Source organism: Cetorhinus maximus, chromosome 23 (assembly GCF_964194155.1).
Source record: "Cetorhinus maximus chromosome 23, sCetMax3.hap1.1, whole genome shotgun sequence".
In the NCBI taxonomy this organism is placed as follows: Eukaryota; Metazoa; Chordata; class Chondrichthyes; order Lamniformes; family Cetorhinidae; genus Cetorhinus; species Cetorhinus maximus.
Window position 1 is genome coordinate 56,138,971 of NC_135901.1, and position 10,725 is coordinate 56,149,695.

Sequence of the window (10,725 nt, forward strand, 5' to 3'; positions counted from 1 at the left end):
TCTTCACCCTGGGATTCTCAGTGTGAACAGGGTGGGATGTGTTTGGAGACAGGATGTCCCAGTTCTTCACCCTGGGATTCTCAGTGTGAACAGGGTGGGATGTATTTGGAGACAGGATGTCCCAGTTTTCCACCTTTAAAGGGACAGGGAGAGGACCAGCTGGGCTGAATGACGCTGCTTTATGACATCACTGCAGTGCCTAGTAACCATTCTCCCTGTGCCCTGCTCATTATGGGCTGGCTTTAGCTCAGTGCTGTTACAGGGAGGGAAACAGGAGGAAGATTTGAGCTGTGTGGAGCTCAGGATTAATGGGGAGAGATACAGGATCAATTTCTACCTGACTGAGTGAGAAATGTCATTGTCCCGGACACTCCCTGTCCCTCAGTACCTGTATCCGGGGTCAGGCTGATGGGTTTACTCTGTATCTCATCCGTGCTGTGTTTGACTGGAGAGTGTTTGATTCTGACAGAAGCTGTTCACCTCGATGATGATGAGATAAACCCATCAGCTTCTCCCCTGGACACAGATCCTGAAAGACAAGGAGTGTCTGTAATATTTTGGACCATGTCCTTGATCCAGTTTTGAACTCATTTCTCACATCTCCCCTCATCCTGCTTTATTTTAATGAAAAGACCTCCCAGTTTCTCCAGTATCTCCTCATGGGAAAGAAAAGTCGGAACTAAGTTAGAAACTCAAACAGGAGATCCACTGCAGACAGGTCACCATGAGAAAACATATCATTTCATAGTCAGTTGTTATTAACTGGAATTCACTGTCTGAAAGTTTGCTGGGTGCAGGTTCAACAGTAACTTTCAAAACAGAATTGGAGAAATGCTTGAAGGAAAACATTGACAGGGCCGTGGGGAAACAGCAGTGGAGTGGATTATTCAGATAGCTCATCCAAAGAGCTGGCAAAGGCACGATGAGCCGAATGGCCTCATTTTGTGCCGTATCTTTTCATCCATGGTATCACCTCTGAATTTCTCCTGCACCCTCTCCATGGCCCTGACATCATTCCTGTTATAAGATGCCCAGGATTTGATTCAATATTCTAAATACAGCTTAACCAATGATTTACAAATTAATTTTAGAAAGAAAAGTGGGGTAACAGGTTCAAACAGCATTTTAAACCTGTCCTTCAAATTTAAAGATTTGTGTTACTGAACCCCTTGTAACATGGCTAAAAGACGTTGAGGTAAGTTGCCTTGTTCGGGGAATACAGTAAGAATTTATTGATAAGGAATTACTTAGATGGCAGACAGTGCCATCGAGTGCACTAATAGTTAAGGGTTACCAGATGAACTTTGCACACCCTTAGGGCCTGCAATCACCAGAAAGACCCTTGGAACTGGACTGGAGACAGAGGATGAAAACAAGATGGATTAAGTGTGCTCATTAACAGATAAGGAAAGGACAGATGGTGCCAGTTTAGATAGGGGGAGAAGGCTCTGCCTGGGTGAAAGCTGAACAATGTTCTTGTCAGTGATGTATAAATAAGCTATATACTTGTATTTTGGTAGAGTGCTACCTCAAGCTGCTTTGAGCTGACCCTCTTTTTGCAATTGCTGGAAAAAGTGATCGTAACCTGTATCTGAGCCTCCTGTGGTTCATTTGTCAAAGATACCGCAACAGTCTGATATAATGTGTATTATGGGATAGAGAAGTTTAGTCTGAGTTCGAAACTCAAACAGGCTCTTCACTGCAGACAGGTCACCATGGAAACACTGATAAGACATTCCATTGCCCAGAATCAGCCCATTGGAAACTCGAATCAGATCAGGGGAAAGGGCAGAGTTTGTCTGTTATTAACCACAATATAAACTGAAACCAGAGTGAGGAATAGAATAGATCAGGTTATAATTGCAATGTTAAATACTTATAATAGTGAAACTATCAGAAATAACAGAATTAACAGTGGGCAGGGGAGTTTAGGGAGAATGAGAAAATTCCTGAAGAAAAGTAACTGCTGGGAACCAGGGAATGTGTCCTTGTAAATCACAGATTAGAGAAATTCCAGCTGTCTTATCCTCACTTCCTGCCAAAACCCAGCAGAGAAGACAAAGAAGAGTCACGGTCCAGAGCTGGATCACTACAGGGTATAACAGTGAGGGGATCCTGATGTAAGGAGCCAGTCGGGACTGGAGACACCGGAGATCAAGCTTGGGGTGATCAAGGTTCCATCCAGCGGGCTGACCTCGTGTAAGTGACTGTGGACACACGGGACTTGCATGTTTACTCTGATTGATGGATTAGTATAAGATATGGTAGAGGGCAGAGAATCTGATTAGCTTGTATTTCTTAAAAAATATTTAAATTGTTGACACCGGACTGTCAAGCCTACTGATTTACTAAGACAAATTGTTAGCTGGAATCACCCATCTCTTTACTGTTCTGACCCTCTACTCCCTTCAAACTGTTCCCATTCACAAATGTCAAGGGGAATTGTTGATTTGATTATGGAGTGCCTGTAAATTGAGAAGAAATTGGAACTGGTCAGGGAGCATCTGTAAATTGCGAGGAAATGTGGACTGGTCAGGGAGCATCTGTAAATGGAGGAGAAATTGTGACGGTTCAAGGAGGGTCTGTAAATGAATAGCAATGTGACTTGTCAGGGAGAGTCTGTAAATTAACAGCAATGTGACTTGTCAGGGAGGGTGTGTAAATGAACAGCAATGTGACTTGCCAGGGAGAGTCTGTAAATGAGCAGCAATGTGACTTGTCAGGGAGGGTCTGTCGATGAGCAGCAATGTGACTTGTCAGGGAGGGTCTGTAAATTAACAGCAATGTGACTTGTCAGGGAGGGTCTGTAAATGAACAGCAATGTGACTTGTCAGGGAGGGTCTGTCGATGAGCAGCAATGTGACTTGTCAGGGAGGGTCTGTAAATGAACAGCAATGTGACTTGTCAGGGAGGGTCTGTAACTGAACAGCAATGTGACTTGTCAGGGAGGGTCTGTAACTGAACAGCAATGTGCCTTGTCAGGGAAGGTCTGTAAATTATCAGCAATGTGACTTGTCAGGGAGGGTCTGTAAATGAACAGCAATGTGACTTGTCAGGGAGGGTGTGTAAATGAACAGCAATGTGACTTGTCAGGGAGAGTCTGTAAATGAGCAGCAATGTGACTTGTCAGGGAGGGTCTGTAAATGAACAGCAATGTGACTTGTCAGGGAGGGTCTGTAAATGAACAGCAATGTGACTTGTTAGGGAGGGTCTGTAACTGAGCACAAAATGGTGGTTGGTCAGAGTGTATACAGTGTACAGAAGTAGAATTAGTCACAGAGAGCCCTTTGTTAGATGTGGGAGATATTGCAATACTGGACGTCAATAAGGAACAGAATGAAATGACGCAGAGAGAGAGAGAGACCGAGCTTACTGAAAGAAAGGAAATTAATGATTTGTTTAGTTGAGTGGGAAACAGCAGGAAACAGGTCACTAAGAAATGTGATAGTGACAAAAGAGTGACATTGAGAGAAAGTGGAGAAATGAAAGATATCTACAAATCTCAAAGGATGTGAGAATATTATCGAGGGTTAACTAAATTGGGGATAGTGCTGGGAAATATTGCTGAAGTAGAAGATCTGCCATGATCTCACGAAATGGGAGACTGGGCTCAAAGGGCTGAATGGGCTACTCCTGCTCCTATTTCATCTGTTCAATGATACATTGATTTGTTGATGATTCGATGGACTCCTCATTAAGGAAGGTTCTTGAAATGTTAAGGTCAGTGGTTCACAGATTTACTCAGTGTGTATATTGTTTAAAAAGCACACACTGGGTGATGGTGACTGTGGACTCTAATGTGATCTAGTCCCCAGCTCAGTGTTCAGGTTGATCAGACCCTTCAAATCCAAACTCTCAGCGCAGTTCATATACCTCCCTCCCACCTCAATATGTGATCAACAACTAATGTGGTCTTCAAGTTGTTCTCACATTACATCGTGATACCAAAAGTTAACAACTCATCCAGATAGGCAAAACTACATAGATTCTCTAACTTTAGAATAACTCAATGAATTAAACTGAATTCTTCACAAATACAACGTTTTATCGTTGGCTTAATGGATTCAGTCGAACTTCCTATTTCATTTTCTTTTTGCATGTTCCTCTCTTGTCATTTAATCATTATTCTACAAGCAAAACATTTAATGCTGAGTCTTTTACAGAATCAAATACATTCAGGCTCCACTCTCCTTGTTCTAAACTCTAAATAGGAAGATAATGTTTGTCGTGGAAAACGGAGTGAACACTCAGACCCAGGAGGTTTGTCTTGGAAGTTTTTATTGAATCATGATATCATGGAGAGCCCAACAGCGTACAATGGAGCTAGGCACTCTGAGAAGCATCAGAGTACACACATAGTTAGAGCAAAAGCGTACGTGACAGAGGTCATGCAATTTACAAAGCTGCTTGACCTTTAGTAATTAATAACATCGAAATCTTATGTTGGGTATGCATACAACTGTTCTTTCTTCGTTTATAATTACATAAAAACCTTGAGTAGCCCATCTGGCGACGAGTCATCTGGATAGACAACAGATAGTGTGACTAGGTCCTGTCTCATGTGCTGACAACAGACATACCAGCTTGGTTTCAAGGGCACTTGGTAGTTTGTTCAGTATACTTGTTTTCATTCCTCCACAATAGCTGACAGCGCAGGTTTGTCTATTACTTGACGTACTGGTGCAAGGACACTTCGTTGTAGTGTTCCACTATGGTTTAACCACTTAACCCTTTGTTATCCTGTAGATGTATTTCATTCTCCCACAATGTTTCTCAAAGTTATCCTCTCCTTATCATTATTTCACTATCTCTCCTGCTCTCTAACTGAAACGTTTCCATTTCAAATGATGTCCTGTTCGAAGCTGCTGATGCTGTGAGAGTCAATCTGAGTTTAAATCCTCAAAGTCACCATCTCATTATGACTGTGGAGCTCTATAATTAGAATTACTTGAAGATATTACAACATTACAGTTTCAGAGTCATACTCCTTCTTTAACAAAGGTTAAAAGTTAAACTAATGATGATACAAAGTCAAATCATTAGCGTTATTAGACCAACACCATCAGGTCATTTCAACTGCATTTTAAAACTCTGTTGCTGGTATGATTAACCCTTTCCTTAAAACAGTAAAGCAATCCCCACCCTCCCTCTCCCCATATCCCCGGATCATGACCCGGGTACTGAACACATCACTGAATTCTCTGACTGTCACTCACCTCATTGCTCCTGGAGGAGAATCCTGTCATCACAGAACTGAATTTGGATTTGCCCAGTCTGAGCTTGGGACTCACTCACATCCTTGCATAATAACTTCAGAAACACCCCTGGTTTCTGATGGTGCTCTGCTCTTTATCCAGGCAGCTGAAAGATTCTCTCTCTGCTTTGACAAGCTTCTGAGGACACAAACTGACATTTACAGCAAAGATATGGTAAATAAAATAACCTTTCCCTCTCAATCCATGTCCATTATCACGTGACACACATGGTCTGTCTTCAGAAAGAAATGAAAATTACTTATCTTGAAATTTAACTTGCTGCTTTGATCTGAAAAGTACATGGATACTTTGAAACCTTTTCTTGATTACCAATGACCTTGAGCTTTCTCTGATGTGCGGAAAAAAATAAACCCTCCCAGACAGAGTGTCTCCTGAAGAGATAGCTAACGAGAGCTCCATTGTTTAACTTTTAACACCTCACATCATGACTTCACTAACATAACATGGGGCCTCACTTTGATCTGTAATTACCCCAGGCCTGTCTACCTTCCCTTCAGACCAGGCTCTCTTCCGTTTATCCTACCTTTAAAAATTGCAATTTACAAACCGAAAATAACCTGATAATGTACACATTTGTAACACAAGACAGTCATTTTTACAAAAAAACCCAGCAAATATCCTGGTGCTGAACCCTGGGAACTGCACTGTAAATCTCACTTCATTCCAAAGAAAACACCATTCACCACAGCTCTCTTTGCTAACACTTAGATAACTTTTTATCCATTGTACCTTTGTAATGGTGATTTTGAAATGGTTTGGAATGTGATTGAAGATATTTTATGAATAAAGTATATTTTTGCAAAAAAAAAACTTTTTATCCATACTACTGCTGATGTTTTGATCCCATAGGCTTCAAGTTTGCTAACAAGCTTCATAAGTGGTACTTGATCCATTGTCCATATACACAACATAAACTGCAATGTCTTCAACCACCCTCTCTGTTAAACTTGTCAAAAAACTCAATAAAATTATTTAATAAGTAGTGAGACTTGATTCCCTCAGCATTTTATCAGAAATTTACAAAGCAAAAGTAAGGATTGTATGAACTATCATTGTCCTTTGGGTAGCTGGAGTGGCCCATTTCTCATTCCTTCTACTCACATTCTGATCTTCACCTGTTTGGATCAGGGTCACACCGAGAGGGACCAACAGAACTTTGGTCATTCCCGTCTCTCTCTTTGCTGACACCATGTGGGGTAACCCAGAGGCGTATATGAAATGTATCCTAGCCACTCTCTTCCATGCTTCAGAGCTCCTAGACACAGAACAGAAGGCTTCGTTACAACTGCATTTAAAATCAGGAAGAACAATGGTGAATGCTGGAAACATGCTGTCAAATCAGAGATTGATGTAAAACTGTGATCTGTTCCTGACTGAATGTGAAACGGCAGATTTAAGTTTCCAGGCTGAAAATGACTGTGTTAAGTATTCTGCGAATGAATATTCATAAATGAAAAAAGATTTAAGTGTGATAGTCCTCTGTCTATCATTTTAAGGCAGTTGTTAACCTTGCCAAAGGCAAAAGGCCTGAAACGTTACCTCAATTTCTCTCCACAGATGCTGCCTGACCAGCTGAGTATTTCCAACATGTTCTGTTAGATTCTTGGGAAATTAGTTTGCTAAAGAAACAACTATATCCATCCGATATAAAAGGAATATTGCTTTAGAAACAGATATTTCTGTACACGCTTTTAATCCTTGGTGTGAGAGTTTTGGTAACAAGTCTATTATATCAATTGTGCATCCCCAGTTACCCTTTGCGGAGGTAATGGTGGGCCACCTTCTTCTTGAACCACTGTCCAGTGAAGATGCTCCCACAAGGCCATGCGGTAAAATCTGAGTTCCACCATTTTCACTCAACGATGAAGGAGCAGTGATAATGTGCCCAAGGCAGAATGCTGTGTTACTGAGATGGGAAACTTGAGGATGAGTGTGTTCCTATGCATCTGCTACCTATCTCCTTCAATGTGATGAAAACCTTAGAGTTGAGAGGTTCTGTCAGAATTCTGGTTGTGTTACTGATGTGTGAAATCTTTCGTCTTCACCTTATACCGTCTCCCTCTCTCTCTCCTCATGTAGGGACACAGACCAGGTAACAGGTTTGCCTCCAGTGCACTTTCTGGCTGTATCAATTGAATTAATAATATTATATGATTGGCGCCAATCATAATCGGAGCACAGACAATTTCTTTGTATTCAAGAATATCATGATTCAATGGCGCTGTGATTACCCAGCATACACTGAGAGGCAGAATAGGCTCTATTCTCACTGCGGGAGATCATCGCGCATGCGCAGTGTCAGGCAGTAACTGGAGCATGCGCACTCGGGGCTCTGATTGGAGCATGCGCACTCTGGGGCTCTGATTGGAGCATGCGCGTTTCCGTCGCTGGGAAGAAAGTCGTGTTCGTGTTGGATCAGGGAGGAGAGCAGAAGAGTCGAACCGGCAAGTGGGCGGGGAAGCTTCATAAACATCTACCGCAGGCCTCAAGCCGCGAATAAAAAGTTTCCGGTCCCGGTACCGATTTGCCGGCTGCGGCGTTTTTCCCGAAATAAAGCGCGGATTAACGGCCACCTTGTTGAGGACGAAGTGCGCATGTACGGACGCCATCTTTATAGAGGTCAATGTGCAGGGGTGCGCATGTGCGGACGCCATCTTTATAGAGGGCAATGTGCGGACGCCATCCTTATAGAGGGCAATAGGCAACAATTGTGACCAAAGGTGGCGCAATTAAAATTGGGAATTGTCAGGAATCTGGAATTAGACGAAGTGAAGATATCTCGGAGGATTGTGAGGCTGGAAGAGGTTACAGAGATAGGGAGGGACGAGACCATGGAGAGATTTGTAAGGATCAGAAAATCAAAATTTTGGTGCTCCTTGACCCAGAGCCTTTGTAGGTCAGTGAGCACAGGGGTGATGGGTGAACAAGACTTGGTGCGAGTAAGCACACGGGCAGCAGAGTTTTGGATGACCTCAAGATTACAGGAAGGTTGAATGTAGGAGGCTGGCTGGGGGTGCGTTAGGACAGTTAAGTCTAGAGGTAACAAAGGAATAGATGAGATTTTCAACAGCAGATGAGCTGAGACTGGGGTGGAAATTGGCGGTCATGGTGGTGATGTGGATATGTGGTAGGAAGCTCATCTTGTGGTGAAATATTTCAACATGTCTGGTTCAGTCTCAGACAGTTGTCAGGGAGAGGAATGGAGTCGGTGACCAGGGAGTGGAGTTTGTAGTGGGGACTGAAGACAATGACTTCAGTCTTCCCAATATTTAAATGGAGGAAATTTCTATTCATCCAGTACTGGATGTCAGACAAGTCCGGATGGTGTGTGACTTGCAGGGGAACTTGGAGGTGATGGTGTTCACAAACACCTGTTACCATAGTCCTTCTGGGTGCTGGAGGATGAGGGTTTAGGAGAATCTGTCAAATTTCTTGTTGAGCTGTCGATATATAAAATGCTTCTCTTTTGCCCCTGACTCTCTCACATATCTCTCTATCTCTCTCTGCCTCTTTCTTTCTCTCCCTCTTGTAGATGCCAGAGTCTCATAAGGTCCGGACTGTGTCGCAGGTTCCATTCCCTGAAGGACATTAATGAATCAGTTGGGATTTTAGGATAATTTGGAACCTTTCATGATCACTTTTTCCTGATGCCAGCCCTACATATTACAAGATTCATTCAGCTCAATTTTACATCCTGCCTTTGTGTTTTTGTGGGTTCCCTCTCGTTCCCTTTTTCCTGTTTAAATCCATTTCACAGGGTACTAAAACGGGAGGATTTCCAGTTGGGAAACTGAAACCAAATATCACGTGAGGGTGGTAGGGAGTCACCCAAACTATCACAACCTGAATATCATCAGATTTTGAACATGGAAGGAAAAAGCACCGTTCACAGTGGGGAGAAACCGTACACATGTTCTGTGTATGGACGAGGCTTCAGCCAATCATCTGGCCTGTCAGAACATAAATGCAGTCACAACAGGGAGAAACCGTGGAAATGTGGGGATTGTGGGAAGGGATTTAATTACCAAGTTCAGCTGGAAACTCATCAGTGCAGCCACACTGGGGAGAGGCTGTTCATCTGCTCCAAGTGTGGGAAGGGATCCAATTACCCATCTGAACTGCAAACTCATCGCCACAGTCACGCTGGGGAGAGACAGTTCACCTGCTCCACTTGTGGGAAAGGATTTACTGATTCATCGAACTTCCTGAAGCACCAGCGAGTTCACACTGGGGAGAGGCCATTCACCTGCTCGGAGTGTGGGAAGGGATTTGCTCAGTTATCCCACCTGCTGACACACCAGCGAGTTCACACTGGGGAGGGATCATTTACCTGCTTCAAATGTGGGTTGAGATTCACTGATTCATCCACCCTGCTGAAACACCAGCTAATTCACACTGCGAAGAGAGCATTTAAATGCCCAGATTGTGGGAAGTGCAATAAAAGCTCCTGGAAACTCATGTCCCATCACCATGTTCACATTGACGAGAGACCATTCAGATATTCTCAATGCGGGAATGGCTTCAGGTGGTCATCACAACTCACCGCACACCAGTGAATTCACACTGGGGAGAAGCCGTTCACCTGCTCCAAGTGTGGGAAGGAATTGACACAGTCATCCCACCTGCTGACACGCCAGCGAGTTCACACTGGGGAGAGGCCATTCATCTGCTCTGAGTCTGGGAAGAGATTCACTCAGTCATCCCAGCTGCTGACACACCAGCGAGTTCAGAAGTAACGGATTGGATTTTGCTGTTCATCACATCCAGGACCGAACCATGTTCATTGGGGTCTGTTTCTGTTGATGTTAGTAAACTGCAGCCCAGTTATGGAGGTTACTATTTTGGAGTATTGCTTGCAGTGTTGATCTCCCTACCTTAGAAAGGATATACTTGCCATAGGGTGAGTGCAGTAAAGGTTCACTAGGCTAATACCAGGAATGGCAAAACTGTGGAAGAGGAGAGATTGGTTCAACTGGACCTGTATTCACTAGAGTTTAGAAGAATGAGAGGGGATCTGATTGAAACATATAAAAGTCTAACGGGGCTAGACAGACTAGATAAAGGGAGTATGTTTCCCCTGCTGAGGAGTCTAGAACCAGAGGCCACAGTCTCAGAATACGGAGCAGGCCATTTAGGACCGAGATGAGGAAAGATTTCTTCACTCAGAGGATGGTCTGGAATTCTCTACCACAGAAGGCTGTGGAGCCTGGGTCACTGAGTATATTCAAGAATGATTTTTGCTTTTGGATATTAGGGGCATCAAGGGGTATGGAAAGAAAGCAGGAATATGTCGTTGAGATAGAGGATCAGCCAAGATCATATTGAATGGCACAGCAAGCTCAAAGGGCCGAATGGCCTACTCCTGCTTCTAGCTTCTATGAATAATGTCATTAATCACTTTTGTTAAAAATACTGTGTCAATTCTTTTTAATATCCCCAACATAAGTTA